The 17,955-nt window shown below is 51.9% G+C and overlaps 1 protein-coding gene across 1 annotated transcript in view; it reads right to left on the reverse strand.

The window, feature by feature from the left end:
• Window positions 1-12,265, reverse strand: part of VDR (vitamin D receptor) — a 39,550-nt gene extending 27,285 nt beyond the window's left edge. The window contains exons 1-2 of the mRNA XM_052809379.1: window positions 12,240-12,265; window positions 7,702-7,767 (exon numbers count right to left, since the gene is read on the reverse strand). The gene's annotated coding sequence lies outside the window, so the exon portion shown is untranslated. The remainder of the gene's footprint in view (window positions 1-7,701; window positions 7,768-12,239) is intronic.
• Window positions 12,266-17,955: the final 5,690 nt, after the last annotated feature.

The following is a 17,955-nucleotide window of genomic DNA, read 5'->3' on the forward strand; positions in this document are numbered from 1 at the left end:
TGCCTCTTAAACAGAAGATGCCCACGATGTGGGGGAGAGGCAATTTGCAGCGGCTCTAGCTGCTCCAGAGATAAAAAACAGGAAAATAAGGAGAGGGAAGGGTGAAAGTTTGCCAACCGATAGAGCAAACAGCAGGGCAGATCAAACGTACCCATGCTAGGGCAGCACACCCCAGGAACGGGAGAGCACGGAGTCAGAGGAGAAAAAAACCAAGCCCAGCAGCTTCTGAGCTCCCAGCCCTCACAAAGCCAAGCTCAGATACAGAAGAGATGGCAGCCCCACATGTTGGATGAGGCCAGCCATGGTACTGAGGCTCCACAGATGCCATCATTCTCTCCACCACACAACCACAGCAATATTCCTTGTTCACTCGGTCCTCCTATGAGCTGGCACTTCAAACAAGTTGTATTTAATCATTCGATTGACGTACCCCGTGTCTTGAACGAGAAGGGGCACCACCACAGACTACTGCCTCCCAGTTCGATCTGCACATATTTCGGGGGGAAGAAACCTAACCACGCGGGCACATGCTTTGCAAGGGATGCCTCTCCTCCCAGCAAGGATCCCCTGCCCACAGGCACTGCATTCCCTCCCTTTTTGTCAAAGCAAGCAGCGCTGCCTGGGACTTTGCCTCCGAGTCTGCAACCCATGAAGAGCAAAACCCCTTTCCCAATGCATTAGGCTTGAACAGCAATCTAAAAAAGTAGCTAGGCATCTCCAGGAGCAGGGAGACCACCGTGCCTGCAGCGTGCGAGCTGCAGAGTGCCTCATTTCCTGAGCAGTGCCACAGGAGGATGTTAGTCATGAACAAGAAGCGACGGCAGTCACCGAACCCACGCCTCACGGGCCAGAAAGCTTGGGTAAGACGACAGAAAAAACCACACGCATTGGATCCACGCAATGGAAGTCGTGTTGGTTTTCTTTCACTCGGAAGCTGCTGCATGTGTTTATGATTTGTTTAAGGAAAAAAGCAGCTGTAAGGTATTAACTGGATTATCTCGATAATAGCTTAGGTGCTAGTATAGTGCTGTATTTACAACCAGAATTTAAAATTCTGGCACAACTGCCTGTCTGCACTACCTAAAACGTGGTCCCTTGATTACTGCCAAATCCAGTTACACTGCACCCAGAACAAGACAGAGCCACTTTACTCTTATTCTGCTAGAAAAAAACCTGCAAGACACCAGGTTTTCCCAACTTACCATCCCCACCACTTCACTGCATGCTCTGAAAGTGCACGTGGACCTTCCTCTAGACCTAGTCCAGCAGCCAAAGACAAATGCCTCATCAGCTTAGCTGATGTGAGGCTTGACATAAGCACTTCCCAGGTCTCCAGCACAGCTGGGTTAGCCTAAAACTTCCACAGTAGCAGCCTACACCAGGCTGCAATCCCAGTGAGCACCTCTGCCCGAGATAGAGAGCCCAGGAAAGATGCAGTCTGAGTGACAGACTGGTTCATGTGATGAGTTTCAGTCATTACAGCTTTTTCCAGAGTACCTGCATCACTACACCCAAGGGCACTGCAACACCCACAGGGGTGGAGATGGTCAACACCGCTGCAGCTGAGGGGATTGATCTGTGTATGTCTGTCCCTAAATGCTCCCGTTTGTCAAAACTAGTCCACAGACACAGAAAACGTGTTGCATGTTCACACTTGCATGTCAGCCAAGCAGTTACTACAGGCTCCTTCCCGCTGCAGATCGAAGCATGCAACGCTGATTGCGCTGCAGCCGGTTTGGCACCCGTGTGGAAGCCCAGTTTTACATGACTTTTGTGATTGAGGGGCTGAAGCAGATGCTGGAAGACAATCATTCAGCTTTGAAGTTACCAGGAAAATAGGTGCACAAGTGCCAGTTCACAGGAAGGATTCAGCCCGTCCAACTTCCCTTCTGACTCACCAAAACAGCCTGCAAGGCGCTCTGCCCAGATTCAGAGGAAAAGCCTGCTCCCGGCTGCACCTCAGGCACATCCAGCCAGCCTCCTTGCAAGACACCCCGAGCTCCCGTCCCTGCAAAGCTACGGCAGGTCTGCTTACGGAGCGGCAAAAGGAGGCTGCTGAGAGCACCACGCTTGCTTCTCCGGGAAACGCTGCTTAAGGCAAGCCAGCTATCAGCCAGCATAGTCCCTACCCTAAGTGTTCATTAGCTCAGGAGAAAAAAAAAAGAGGGACAAAGTACAGAAGAGAGTTAGTCCCACTAAGAGGGTTTTTTTGCTGTCTTTTATGACTTACCACAGGCTAGGGAAGCAGAGAAAAGTCATGCTTAGCCTGATCCTCGACTGCAGGACATCCTGTTTGACTGTCCTAAGGCGTTCAAGAACTGCAGAATAAAACTAGCTCTGGGAAGCTATCAACAACAACAACAAAAAAAAAAAATCAAAGAGGAAAGAAAAACCAAGTCTGGAGCTACCAAAGGCACCTCATGATGAGCTGAGGCCACTGCAGGGCTTTGCTGCTGAGCCATAAGCAGCAGCGCTTTGTTTGCTTTTCAGATGGATGCAGTGAACAAACACATGTTTACCAGCACAGCCTCTCCCCTACAGCACCACAGCCAGTACAGCTGGCACTTATTTTGCCCACTATGGTTTTATTGAAACGTAAAGATGACGACCTCCACGTGCAGGGTCTGTCCCCTCAGCCAGAGGATGCAGAAGCAGCATTGCCCGATGAAGCACTTGCTCACCCTGGGCTCCTGGATGGCAATCCAGCAGGATCACAGAGCTGGCTGAGCACAAAGCATTTCCAACTGCAGAACAGGCTCCTAAATTTAATCTACACCAGCTGCACTGTGCAGTCTTTGGCATTAAGGTGCTGTAACCCTAACCCATTCACAAATTATCAGCAGCAGATGTCTCTGCCTTTCCTACCCCTTCGGCTTGTAATTTTAACTACAGACAGGAGTAGCACGTAATAGTGATTTCCTCCTTCCACATTTTCACTTCTTATCTAGAAGAGTTATTCCTCCAAGCTAATGTTTCCAATGGAAACTCTGCCTTTAGCTTAGTCAACATGATTTCCATGCTGATATATATCACCGTTGCTCTGCCTGTACCGTTGTGCCTCCAAGTAACACCACCACATTTGCACCCAGCTAATTGCAGGGCACAGCAAGGACAGGTCAAAGGGAATATTCTGCTTGAACAAATTCAGAATGGCAATTATTTCCACAGATGCTTCCCCATGACACTTACTGTCACCTGAACCCTTCCTAGATTTCAGTCATCCCCTCCTCTCGCTCCAAATCTCTCATATGCTTTGTCTGTGCCTTTGTTTCCCAATCACTAATTCCAGGGTAGGAGCAGCCAAGGAATCCTTTCTCTCATATTCCAAAAATTCAGGAAAGGCCAACAGAAAGGAGCTGTCCCTGCATGTGGCAAATACCACACTCCTTAAGAGCTTCTCCCTTATTTCGAAATATATGCAAACAGGTTCTTGCTAAGAATGCAGACTGCTCTATCACTCTCCCCCAGAGAGAGAAATCGCACCAAGAATACACACAACCCCCCAGGAACTCCCCAACAACTTTAATACTGGAAATATTTCATTTATCATATCAAGCCTCCCTTAAGGTTTTTTTTTGCCAGAGATGGAGGAAAAACTTCAGTTGATTAAGCTGCAGAATATTGCTGAAGTCTGCATAGAAATAAAGATCTGCTGAAGGCATGTCCTAGATTTGGGAGAACTGAAGCTTGGCTGAAGAGAGTTTAAACCTTCATCCCCTGAGTTGGAGCAAGTGCCAGGAGTTGAACATCCACTCTTCAGCAGAAGCAACTCCTGGCTGGTTTCAGGCTGCCCAGGAGAGGATGGGAGGACTGGGAGAGCCATGCAAGCTCCCATTTAATGCCCCAGCTAAACCCACACAACCAGGTCAGATATTACAACACAGACATTCCCAGACTTGCTTGAAATAAGTGCATTAAGCCAGGCAAGCCACTCCCAGGGCACTCAGATATCAAGACTAGGCTACAGAAGAACAGCTCCTCTTTGCAAGGCACCAGCCCAGAGCTCTGCCGGAAGAGTCCAGAATTCAAGGTCTTGGGATTCACAAAGTCATATTGTATGTGGGAAAGATAGGACCCTTCTGAGGCTGCCGATCGGCTCCAGTGGCCTTTGAAATAATAAACTAATTTACTAAGATTCCAGGAGATAGAGGACAACATCTGAGGTCATTTCCAGAAGTAGAGACCTGGCAGCTTTGGTCAACCTGTGCTGGAAGCAGATTATGTTAGATGCTTGCTGCAAGATGTCTTAAACACTACACATCTGTGAGCTACACTCACAAGTCTACCTTGTGGCAAGCAAAACCCTCTCATGAAAGAGGACAAATAACTTTTAAAGGCCCTTGCATCTATCTAGGCTTGTCAAGCTGCTCTGATTACAGCTTTTCTACTCAGCTGCATTATTTCCTAAATAGTTGTAAGATTTTATTTGTTAGGGTGGGGAAAGACACTGATATGGAGAAAGCTGCAGTCGGAGAAGCAGCAAGTGACAGAAGAGTTGATTTGTGACGGATTAGTCACCCTAAATCAACACCATACAAACACAAGCCTTGACCAGCCTTCATTACAAGACCTAGATAAACGCAGCAGGCTTCCCCACTGTTTTAAGAAAGTTCCAGCTTCACCACCAAGTATGTTTCCTAGGAATTCGGCATTACAGCAAACAGTAAGTGGCATTACAAGAGTCTTATTGTTAAGGAGAAAAAAAAAATTAGCTCCCAATATACAGCATAACAGGACTGAAAGTCTCATCATTGTGTTCAAGTGGAAGTTACAATATGACCACGGGAGCTGCCAGCTTTTGGGTAAGATAAGACCCAAAAAACAGTGTATCCCTGGCCCTGCTTGCACTGAAGAGACAGAGCAGGAGCATCACAGTGGGATATTTCCAATTTATGAGAGAAAAAAAACCTGAGTCATGTCATCTCCAAGGCCATCCCACAGCCAGGAATATTTGCATGCATGCAGATACAAGAAGATAGGAGCTACAAGTGAGTATCCCCAGGACCAAACTCTCAGCACCTCCTCAGAAAGGATCTTTGCCTTGTGCACAAGCTCCAGAAGCTCAGCTTTTTGTAGCTATGTCTTCTTGTTCATGACATTAATTCTTTGCTTTCTTGCCTCCCAACCTTTCATCCATGCTGAAGTCCAGCCCATGCACCCACACCTCTCTCCAGCCCAAGTGTTCCCAACAAACTTCAGTTTCCGTAAGAGCCACGAGTGGAGCAGTGATTTCTTGGCAGATCTCTGCCAGCTGATTAAAGGACAACTAGAAATGCAGTGGCCACAGGTTAAAAAAGATGAGAGCACCAAGCCAGAAGGGGCAAAAAAGAGCAAGAAGAGAAACAGAAGTCAGACAAAACAAAGAGGACATCCCCATGTCATCTCTCACCAAGGAGACAAAAGATAAAAGGAACCCAGTGACCATTAAACCTTTGCATTAATTGCTATTTTTCCTTGAAGTGAAGTTTTGATAAGAATGACAGCCTACTGCTGCAGATCAGGGACCCTAAGGAAGGAATCAGACCCACAAGCCAAGCTCTGCTGAGCCCCTGGTCCTCCCCAGCCAGCCGGGCTGCTCTCCCGGACCAGGACGGCTGTTCACCTGCAATGGGTGCCCACGGAGCGTGACTGGGAGGAGCTGGCTCCTAGGTCTCTGCTTCTCTTGCCTGTCTGGACGAGCCAACGGATAAATTCAGAGTTAAGCACAGCCACGGCACATGACGCCAAGGCAGAGTCATGCCCTGCCCTCGACAGGCAGTTCCTTCTCCAACGATTTTACTGCTACTTAAGGAAGTGAGTAGGTGAGCAGGGTTAAAATTTTTCCCCTCTACTAAGAAATCTGTGGGTAATTCTGCTTTTCTCCTTCCTAATGAGCTGTAGCAATCCCATTCCCCCACATCAGCCATTTTCAGTTCAGCTTGCCCTGGAGCAGAAAGCACTCTGACCAGATATGTCTGGGCTGCAGAAAGAAACAGAAATTACACTTTCTGTGCTTGCCACTGCAGTGTGTGTGAGCAGAGGAGTCTGCTAAGCACTGTCCCTGACCTGCCAGAAGTTAAGCATCACCCCTGCTATGATTAGGTCTACAAGTTACCCGTGGATTTAGGCACCCAGTGTTGTCAGCGCATTGCCTCAGATCCCACCTCATCCTTTTCCCTGCTAAGGTTTTGTAGCAAAGATCACACAAGCACAGTCACAGACATTTTGTCACAATATACTTCACTGGTTTGAAATTCTGTCATCCATGACAAGTAAAATAAACAGAAGAAAGTGTTTCTTGCAGTGCAGTAGCCCTGTGCACGTGCAATGGTTCTGGTGCAGACCTAGGGTCTCCTCCCCTGCTATGGTGAGTGATAGTTTATATTTCAAGACCATCAGGCAACCCAACCACACTAGTTTTTGTGCCCTCTCCTAGTAATGTGCAGTGTCAACAAGTAGGACAGTGTGGGAGGCCACCCAGGGCAGCAGCCAGAGTACAGAAAAACAGGTTTCTCCTCCTCTGTCCAACACTGACCAGACCACAGAATTACTCGAATGTCTGAGCACGAAGCAGAGACGCTTGGAAAACAATTGCCTCTCCTTTGAGCGTGCCAGCGAGAACACAACTTGAAACTCCAGTTATCAGGCACAGACAGGTACGAGAACTGCCTGCACCCAGATGCCAGGACAAAAGGGGAGAGGAAAGCAACGTGCCAGGACTACTGGGTTGAGAAGGGCTATCCTTCTTATGGAAGAGTCCCCAAAACAGACATTTAAGCTCAGGACTGGGGACTAGTCAGCACCATCTCCACACTCAACATAAGCCAGGCTACAGAAATAAAAATCTCTCTTTTCCTGGTGAAAACAGCACCAAGCTAAAAAAGTCTGTCCAAGAGGGCACAAGGGCCTTGGGAAGATGTGGATCAGTGAAAGACAAGTGCTTCTCAGACCACGTTTCCCAGGGCATTGCATTCAATCTCTACACGTGGCAGCTGGTACTTACCATCCCTCCAGGGACACAAAGGTGAGCTAACGCTCACAGGTCCGATCAAGGACACTGCGTGTTCCGCAAAACTAAGCAAGTCTAAATATAGACCTTGCTTGTATCTTATCTGCGTTCTGTTAAACAGGCATATTTACGGAGATACGAGTGCTTATTTATAAGGAACCCTCCATGTCAGCACTATTGACGTCCCTGCAGCAGGGGAGAGGAGCGAAGCCTTTACAGACCTGGTGTGACACAGCTCCCAAAGCCCTGTCCCTCGCCTGGAAGTGGGTGACAGATGGCACGGGATGCCAGCCTGCCCAGCAGGCAAGGGACCCGTCACTCCCCCCCACCGATCACCTCGCCCATCGCACCAGCTGATGGCGGGAGGCTTCTTGCCCAAGAGAGTCGGAGGAGTGGGAGCACTGATAAAGCAGGAGGTGTTGTGCGTTGCAGCCTGGCATTGAGAAATTGAAAGAGCACCTACACAAGCCACGCATCCAGCTTGCGGTGGTTGGGACAGAAAGGTCTGTAGTAAAGGAGAGCACAGGCTTCTGGTGTGCAAACCCTTAGGAAAAGGCAGAAACTTTTCAAGAGAGAGTAGAAAGGCGTCATGTCTCAAGAACACCCTTTTCAACCTAACTTGCCTCGTCCAGCACACCAAAAATCTGAGAACTATAAATACGCACAGGAGTTTTGTTTAAGACAGGAGAGTCACTCACTAGCATTCCACTTACCGGGAAAATCAGAGCTCAGAAGTCACGTCAGCAGGTCCCAATGCTTTGGGCAGACGGCATGTATTCCTGGCAATGAGGAAACTACTTTGAGATACACAGATAAAGGTTCCAGGTATTGTTTTTCATCACTTTTACACATCGTTTCCATTTATTAGTAGCAAAAATTCACTTACACATGTGAGGTTTACACTGATACTGCCATTAAACACCACAGATAAGAAAATTGTACTTGAGTTGCAGCTGATTCAGCAAACAAAATGAAGGTGGAAGAAGGCGAGAGTGGCACCGGTGACTACCCTGCCACATTGGTCCTTCAACTGAAGTCACACCGAGGTCTCTCGGCTGTAAGAGGAGACCCGTTCCCCAGCCATCGCATCTGCTGCTTCAGGTCACTGCTGAGAAGCTCCATTTTAAAGCCTTTGAGAGTCTCTGACCTTCCTTATCTCCCTGGACTTTTGCTCCCCTTGTCCTTTACGTTCCTCACACCCTGGTTTAACTGTCCTTCCCTCTCCCAACCCCAGGGGCACAAGCTGTCCTCACGGGCTGTCAGCCAAACACCAGCACACAGGTTTTATTCAAAAAAACAGTACTTTTCATTTTTAGAATAGTTCAACTGGAAGCAACCTACAAAGATCAGCTAGTCCAACTCCATTTTTTACCTGGTTCTTCAGTTGTCCTCCTCCACAGTGGGTACAACTTCAGAGACAAAATTTAACACAAACAGCCCAAATTAGAGGGATGCTTTTCACAATCAGTGAATTAACACTCAGCAGTAAATTTTAGGTCAATATATTTATTTTAAGAAGTGGTTCCACTTGCATTTATCTCATTTTGGGGTTATATTTTAATCCCCACCTTTGCAAAACTCTTCTGAATTAACACCACTGCCTCTCATCCCCGCCACAGGGTGCTGCCCCTGATAGCAGGGGGTGCCCACGTGCAGGGACAAGCACCCCGTGTTTGCCATCACACTGGAGTGGGCAACAAAGAGGGTAACTGGGAAACTACAGTGCAGAAGCTGTCACCTCTGGGTCTCCCAAAATACACTGTCATGTGAGGCGGAAGAAAACCATCAACAGAAACCAGATGCTCCGCGCCTGTGCTCTGCGTGCTGCAAGACGAGCAGCCGGCTGTCGCAACAACTTTCACCCGCTGCCTGAAAACACAACAGTTGTTTTGCCCCCCCAGTCTTTCTGCCTTGGTGATGCACGATGAGTGTGAGCCATTTCGCATGAATTATGCAAGCCCCAGAGCAGAGCCCTGAATCGCTCCACTGCCACCTCTTACCCAAGAGACATAACCGGGAGGTTACCCAAAGGGGGAACCACCCCCTTGTAGCTACGGTTAGGAAAGAGTCGGCAGCGAGCAGAGCCATTTCTGCAGGAACTGGGGCAGACGCCATCCGGATCGGTTTCCCAGCATCTCCAGCTGCGAGGAGGAACCGTGACGCAGACAGCTCTCCACCTGGGGCTGCTGCGTCCAGCTCTGGGAGAGATCAGTCCTATGGGATGGGATGAGACCCTGCCCAGCAGCTAGACACGTCCCCACCAACGTAATATCATTATTTAGATGCCACCTGCATTTATTCACTTGCTACCTGCATCATATTCAAATACAGAAGGGCACCACTGAAGACCCACTGCCCACAAGACACTTCCAAAATAGCACACCCCATACAGGACTTCTCCTTCTACAGAAGTGGGATTTAATTCCTCCCACACAACTTAGTTTTAGGAAACTCCCTTGTAGCAGTGTCCAATGCCCACCCACAAAACGGCCCCTGTGCCTGCTGCAACCGTGCACGTCTTTTCTCCAGCCGCAGCATCAGCTGATCACCCTCATTTGTGGACGTAATTGGACCAAGGAGGTTCACGCTAGAGTGCTCAGACCTTACCCCGCACCGCAGATGCGCGTCCCCTTCCTCTCGTAGCTGATGCACTGCCATGGACTCACACTCCCTTGCACAAGGGGAGGAAGATGTGCCACAGCCCGACTGACAGCTTCCCCCCCTCACCTTCATGCTCGGACATCACATGAGGGAGACAAACCCACTTACAACCACCTTTAACTCTGATTATTCCTCTCCCAGTGACTTGATATTTCAGCATTTTCCCTTCACAAGCCACAGGAAGTTGGGCCAGACTGACTTCGCTTTGGCTCAGCAACAGTGGGTTAAAAATTACTCCTGAGTGCACCTCTAGCCACAGAGACAGCCGCTTCTGCACAGTTAGCTATTAAATGGAAAAAGAGGCTAGATTATCCAGTTATTTTGTCTTAAGTACATTGGGATTCAGGAAACAAACATCTAGTGAAAAACTAACTGACCCGAGGCAAATTCTTGCCTTATGAAAAACCTATTTTTGTGTTTCATGCCTTTGTTATTCAAAACCCTGTTGTGAGATCTTCCACCTGATCTGTTTACAGACAAGCATGATCTCAGGCAGACATCTGCCAACACCTCCAGCACCTGACAGGCCTTCCTTGCTCCGCGGAGTGCATGATGCCGGAGGGACGGCTGTCCAAGCCATGCAATGCCAACACATGGCTCCCAGAGCTACCCAATCTCAGCCTGGCACGTATTTTTTTTTTTGCCCTGGCTCCCACTTAAGCACGCTTTCACAAGCCCCATCCGAAAGCCACGGCGCAGCTGACAGCTACCAACCCGATCTGATTTGACTCAGTTTTAACCGGCTGGTTTGGAGAAGGCAGAAGAGGTTTTATTCAAATGAGTAATTACAGCCTTAACTTCCTCCCCCAAAGCAGACAGGTTAAATATTCCTCCCTACCCATGCAGAGGCACTCATAGTATTAACCCAACGCAGCCCGGCTCACTCTCACTCCCCGGCAGACACAGAAGAAACACCGTCAGGGTCCACAGACCAGAGCGGGACACTGAGCAGATCTGTGTCCCATCAGGAGGGGACACGCGTTGCCTTGAGATCGCTGGTGCTCCTTTAACCGAGTCCTCAGAGGAAGATGAGTCACTGCCCAGCTCGTGTGGGAGGAGAGCACGCCACAAAATGCTGCAAAGCCAGGGCTGGCTTCTCGTGAAAACCAGTTTCTGAAGAAACTTTTAATGCTGAAGGGTCCAGCCCCAGGCTCAAATAAGGGGAAAAAAAAAAGAGGAAGCAGCAGTTCACCCCAGAGAACAGGGACATCTACCTACCCTACACCAGCTATCTGCAAACCCCCAAGTCCCTTTGGGTGCTCAGTCCTGGCCCAGGGGTGCCCTGCTTGGTCTGGGGAAAAAGAACACTCCCCCCCACTCCTTCCTTGTGTGGGAGCTGCAGGAAGCTCCCTAGTACCTTCATTTTCTCCCAATTAAGTATAAGATGCATTTTAAAGCTGATTGTTAATCAGGCACTTATCTGAATCAGAAACCAGCCTGTTGATAACAGGCTGGAAACCCTAAAACACCAGTTAAGCACCCCAACAGCAGCCAGGTAATTCACCAGCTTCAAAGCCCCCCAGAAGGGGTTTGGGGAGCCCCAGATGGGGACACACAGGGGCAGGACATGGGGAGAGGGGACAGGGGTGACTTACCACAATGGGCAATGGAGGGTGAAGCTCAGGAGGGGGCTCAGGGCTGTGGAGGAGAAAGGGGGCGTTCACACCAACGTGGGGTACGTGACTGGGTCCAGCTTCTCCCCATCCTCATGCTGACCCCAGGGGGAATCGCCAACCAGCCCAGAAAGGGTTAAGTCAGCCAGAATTTAGGAGGGAAGGAAAGCACCCCCAATACAGTCACATTCACCCCTGAGGACACCCCACATTTCCAAGCTGAACCCTCATTTCTGAGCCCAGAAAGGGGTGATCAGACCTGAGACTGGGCAGTACTGGGGGGACCCTAACACCCCCAAAACCAGGAGCCACCCCCACAACTCACACAGAGGCTGAGAGGGGCAGGGACTCCCCCAACCCTACAGGGACCCCAGTTTTGGCAGGGGAAGCCCTTAACAGCCCCTGAGAGCCCCCAGCTGAGGGGAGACACTGACTGTCAGGGGGTCTCACGTGGGACCTCCAACCTGACGGGGGGCACAGAGTATTGAGAAGCCCAAACATCCATAGGACCCCCAAACCAGGATGGGGAACACAGGGAGCCCCGTGCCCACACGGGACCCCAAACAAGGGAGCACACAGAACACCGGGGAGGCCCAACACCCCCACAGGATCCCCAAACCTCGGGGGGACTCAGTGCACCCCCCCCTAACCCCCACGGGACCCTCCAACCGGCAGGGAGAAGGTAGAGCATACCCGGGGTGACCCACGCCGGTATCCGTCCGGCCACGGGGGGGGGGGGGGGGCACCGGTGTACCCCCACACCCGCATCCCCCGGCCCGTGGGGGCACTGAGAGTTTCCCCACAACAACAGCTACCCCCCCCGACCCACTCCCGGTCCACACCGCCCGTGTCCCGGCGACCACCGGAGCCACTGCCGCCCTCAAGACCCGGCCCACAGTGGGCACCGAGTAGAGGTTTCGCCCACAGAAAGCGGGTCCCCGAGCGTCCCCGGTATCCCCCAGCCCGGGCCCCGGTACCTGCGCTCCCGGCACCACCACCCGCCTCCCCCCTCACCGCCCCGGAGCCGCCTTTTGACGGGAACCGGCATGCTCCCCGCCCCGCCCCTCGCCGGGGCCACGCCCCCTCCGAGACACTCCCCGCCCCCGCCCCTGCCAATGCCAGCACGGCACCGCCTCGGCACCGCCCCCGCGGGGGCGAGCCAGCGCCGGCACCGCCTACCAGCACCGTATAAGGTTCGCGCTGCGCCGATCCCCGCCCACTGGGGGGGTGTGGCGAGGGCTGGCGGGAGATTGCACGTGGCTGCCCGCACCGCGGGAGGTTCCGCCGGGGCTGCCGGGCTTGGGGACCCCAACTGCCGCAACGCCGCTGCCCAGCCCGGTCCCCGCCTTCGGCCCAGCCCCTGCCCTTGCTGCCCCGCTGCCGTGGTTTGTGGGGAGCCCTGTGCTCTGCCAGGGGCTTCAGGGATGCTGCTGGGGGCTTTTGGGGTGCCGCTGCCTGGTACTTTCAGGGGCATAACCCCTACAGAAAGCCCAGTGGGCTAAGGCAGCTTACCCATTTCCTCCTGGCCTGTGGTCAGTCCCTTACCGGGACAGGGCAAACACCACCAATACAATAGTGCCCCCCCCAGCACTCCTGGGCAAACTGTCTCCCTGTAGCATCGGGTCCTGAGCACATTTGAGTGTCCCCGCGCACCTTCGCTCTGGTGTCTCCTGGAAGTCCAGGGGTTGCAGACCTCCATCCACGGAGCTGATGGTGGTTCAGAGGCTGCTTCCCTTCCGGATTTCTAAGTAACAAGCCACCATGTACTCGGAGCGCTCACTGCATTCATCACCTGGCAAGCAAACTCTGGCTTAAGCATCTGCAGTATTTGCTGGGCTCATCTCCCTCCTCTCCCATTTTCAGGAGGACACCTGTGAAATGTATATTGGCTTTCGCAACACGAGAACACTGAAATTTGCCTAACTACTGCATAAGCTACGTCCCGAAAGGATGTTTGCCTCACTGCCACTAAATTAGGCCTTAACACGGGAAATACGTAGTTAATATATTCCAGACATCAATTGTATTTTATAGTTTGTAGGCAATAAATGGGCACAAGCAGAATATGTAGTTTCTTCTGATGAGATAAGACATCCTGTAACTCAAGTAATTAAAGGATGTGTAGATAGATTTGTGAAAACACAGAAAAACAGACATATGGACTCAAGGACAAGTAAAACTGAGAACACAAGTAAGAAGATAAGGAGTGATTTGTTAGCATAAGAACAGCATTTTGGGGGTCAAAGATTATTTGACATGAAAGATACGAGAAGAACAAAGGAAAAACAGAAGTTTAATGTGAAAATATTGAAAAGTGCAACTGGAGGAAAACAACAGGGTGAAAAGTGCAGCCAGAGGAAGACTACTGACTTCATCCCCTGCAGAACCCCGAAGGCCCCTCCGAACCACAAGAGATGCGCGCAAGTAGGGGGTGGTCTGGGGTGGAGTTATGTTAATAGATACCTGAAATATTAAAATAACCCCTTTGAAATGCCACGAACACAGTGTATAAAAAGGCGAGTTCGGGTATAACCGGTGCGCCTCTGGTTTTGACCATGCGCCCAGCGCTGTTTGCCTTTGTTCTATGATAAACTTGTAAAATTCATGAAATTCAGCTTGAGTGCGTTTCTCACACACCCAAGAGACCTGCCACCGCGCACTGCAAAACCTCTCTTTGATTACAGCCTTGAGAGAGTTCTTGTATTTTTCTGATGCTTAGATCAGATTAAGGGCAGAAGGAGAGCTGATTCATCCTCTGCCTCCGGAGTAGAGACAGCGGCATCTGCAAGGGCCTCAGTGCAGCTCCGAGTGCTGGAGACGTGTACAACCAAGGGTGCGCAGGTTCCTGGCAGAGTCGTGGCTGTTTGCAGCCTCCAGGCTGCTCCGGCCAGCCCCGCAGCCACCCTCAGCGTGCCACAGAGCCCAGGGCTTCACGTCCCGAATATGAGCTGAGCCTGTGCGAAGCCCTCGCAGGTCTGGGGACCAAGGACCCGCAGGACACCCGAGTTTGGCCGGTCCCACGGGACCTCGTGGTATTTGGGACAATGCGACCAGCTGGGTCGCAAGTACTGACCTTGACCACCCAAAATCCCATTACTGGTGACATGAGTCAAACTCGGAGCACAGGGGTTTGGGCTGAGCCGGTTCAGCCGGTGTCACAGCCCCAACCCAAAGCTGCTCCATCGCCCAGGCATGTTACACCCCCAGTCTGAAAAACGCAGGTTGTTTGGCAGTTTTTTACCTTTCCATCCTCAAAAACCCATCCAGGGTGCAGCCATCAGCAACATTGAATAAAACAGCAAGAAATGCTTCAAGAAAGCCCCTGCGTGATGCTCCCAGGGTTTATTGTGTCCCCTAAACCCAAAATCCTCAGAGAAAATGAGCCCTCAATGCACACGAACGAGGCAGACGGCAATCACCACCCCTCAGCTGCAATCACCGAGTTCAACAGCTCTAATTTGCGTGGGGGAAGTGTTTTGCTAACTGTTTTTAAATTGATTTAATGAGGCCAATGAGAGAAAACAACGTCTGGGAAGAAATGGGAGTTTATTAGAGATAATTTAGTGGCGGAGAACTTTTTGGGGAGGGCAGGGAGCGGGCTGCGGATGGGGCTGGGGTGATTTTGCATGGGCAAGGCTGCACATACCCATCCCACCGCTGCTGATTTCCACCATCACAGCCATTTAAATGTTAAAATATGTCCCAAGCCTTCGTGCAGCGGATGCCCCACTGACCTCGCCTTGCCTGGACCGGTGCAACGTGCTCCTCAACCCCATAAAAAACTGCTCTGCTGCCAAACCCACCTTTTCCTGCAGCCACAGCCCAGTTTGTGCCCCAAGGTATGGGGAAGGCTTGTGGCTGATGAGAGGTTTAATTTGCTCCCTCTATCATGACCTGTGGTGGTTATAGCTGTTTTCCAGCAGCTCTCCTGCTGATTTTCCTGCCTCGATCCACCTTGCACGAGGGAATCGGGGCCAGATCCTGGTGCTGCTCTGCTCACCATCACATCGCCGTGACTTGCACATCCTCGGTGCCAGTGAGGAGCTGTGCACGTGGGCTGCAAAATCCCTCCCATGCGGGAGCCAGGGGATGCACAGGGATGCAGGAGGATTTAATTCTTGCACGACGCGTGGGGTGGGAATGGCGACTGAAAGCTGCAACCGTGAGCTGGCATCTTTGTGCTGCTCCAGCTTGGGAAAAGGGGACCCTCAGCTCAGTGGGTCTCGGCTGTGGGTCAGCAAGGCTGGGGGAGGATGATGATGGTTCAACAGCCAGGGCGGGATGTTGAGAGGGAGGAATCAAAGCCCTCCTTGGCCACGGGCACAGCCATCATGTCACCTCCCCAGATAACCCTGACGGACACATGGCCATGGGAAAAAAGCACAAACACAACTGGGTTGGAAACCACTTTGCAGCTGCCGGCTTCACCAAAGGAGCTCCACCGCGGTGGCAGCTCTCCCCGGGAGCGCCGATGCCCCATCCCGGGAACGGAGCCGGCTCTGCCAGGGGTGACTCATGTGCTTCCTCCATTCCCTGGTGAGCGAAGGTTTCTTGGGAAGGGGTTGCAAAATCCCACCAGCGTGGCGATGTGCCGGGTGGGGCTTGTCCCCCTGCTTTCTGCCCGTCCCCGCTGGCTTTGAGGGGAGAATGGGTTTAAAACAGGAAGAAAAGGGATTAAGCCCTGGACACAACATGGCAAGAGGGGCTGAGGGGAGGCTGCTGCAGGGTTTTGCACTGTTGTCTTTGGGGGCAGCTTCTTCCCACTCTCTGGGGATTCTCTGTTGTCTAATATAGGGTTGACCTCACCCCGCAGCCCGTCCCCGGAGGGCTCGGTGTGGGTTTCCTCCTCCCCATCCCTTCTCAACGCGCTGTTTGCAGCATCCATCCATGCAGACGTCCATCCACACGGGTCAGTCCTGCACCCAGCACCTTCCTCAGGCGTGCAACAACCATCTCAGGGGCAACAAGAGATGCACAGCCCGCAATTAGGAGATGGCAATTAGTGCGGGGGGAAAGGTGAGCTGGGAAGCCTCCCTCTCCCTGGCATTTTGCTCCTGGGAAGGAGAGAATAAATGATCCATAAAGTTTCCATCAGCGACGTAAGGGAGAGCAGCTCCGATGGCCACGGTGTGCAGGAGGCATCTGCCTCCAGAGCACGCAAGGCCGGTGGAAATATTTAATTGTGCCGTAAACTTTATTTTGATGGTTTCGGTGATTATGAGCGGAAGGAATTCAGTTTTCCACTAAGCTCTCGTGTTTATTGCGGCAGAAAAAAAAAAATCCACCAGCCTTTGCACAGGAGGGAGTTTATTAAATAAATGTTGACCCAAAATGGGGCATTTGCACTTGCTCCTGTCCCAGAGCTGTCAGGACTGGGGGTGGCGGGAGGAAAGAGCTGGTTGGACTTCTTTTCCCCCAAAATTTAGAGGTTTAGAAACACCCAGGATGCTGCATTGCATCAGGGACGGGTTGCAGGGTGCTGGGGGCAATGCTGGGCTGAACCAGCTGCTGCACCAGGGCCTTCAAGCTGTAAAATTGGAAAAAAGTAAGAAATAGAAGTGTCAGGAGCATTGGGGAGGGGATAATAAAGGAGACGGAGCAAAGATCAAGCGCCTGGCACTGCCGTCACAAGGGCAGAGATCCCGCGGAGCTGTTTCGGGGAGGAATTGGGGGGAATTGGGCTTTTTCTGTAGTTTTTTCCCTGCGGCGGAGGCGTCCCCAGGGTGCAGAGCCCAGGGTCAGGGTGCTGAGGACCCCCGGGCTGACAGCCCCAGGCAGCGCTGGGGGAAAATGACTTGATGTCTGGTGAGGTTGCAGCAAAGAACGGAGCGTGCCGGGCTCGCACGTGCGTGCATGGCCTTGCACGTTTTGCACTAGCATCCGCGGTCTTCCACAGCCTCGTACCGGCACGCACAGCCTCGCATTGCCGTGCCACCTTGCACAAGCACACATGAGCGTGCACAAGCACACACAGCCTCACACAAGCACACATGGCTTTGCACAAGCACGCGCAGCCTTGCACAAGCATGCACAGCCTTGCGTGGCACCGCAGAAACGTGCACAAGTGCACACAGCCTTGCATGGCCTCACACAAGCATACACAAACGTGCATGGTGCTGCCCAGCCTCACTCAAGCACGCATGGCCTTGCACGAGCCTGCAAAAGCACACACAGCCTTGCAAAAGCACACATGACCCTGCACGAGCATGCGCAATGTGCGTGGCCTGATACAAGCACACGCAGCCTTGCACAAGCACGCACAAACACGCGCGGCGTTGCATGGCCTCGCATGGGCATGCACGGCTTTGCATGAGCTTGCACGACCATGCACGAGCACACACGGCCTTGCACAAGTACACACGACCTTGCAGGAGCGTGCGCAGCCTTGCATGAGCATGTCCGTGCGTGAGCTTGCATGAGAATGCACAAGCACGCATGAGTGCATGCGGCCTTGCACCAGCACACACAAGTGCACATGGCCTTGCACAAACACATACAGCCTTGCACAAGCTTGCACAGGCACACACAAGTCCTCATACAGGTATGGGAAAGCTCCATACTGGGAGGGGTGCCATCATACTGGTGTGTGAGGGCTCCATACTGGGGCAGGTGCCCTCATACTGGTGTGTGAGGGCTCCATAATGGGGCAGGTGCCCTCATACTGGTGTGTGGGGGTTCTGTACTGGGACAGGT

The sequence above is a fragment of the Harpia harpyja genome, chromosome 15 (assembly GCF_026419915.1).
Source record: "Harpia harpyja isolate bHarHar1 chromosome 15, bHarHar1 primary haplotype, whole genome shotgun sequence".
In the NCBI taxonomy this organism is placed as follows: domain Eukaryota; kingdom Metazoa; phylum Chordata; class Aves; order Accipitriformes; family Accipitridae; genus Harpia; species Harpia harpyja.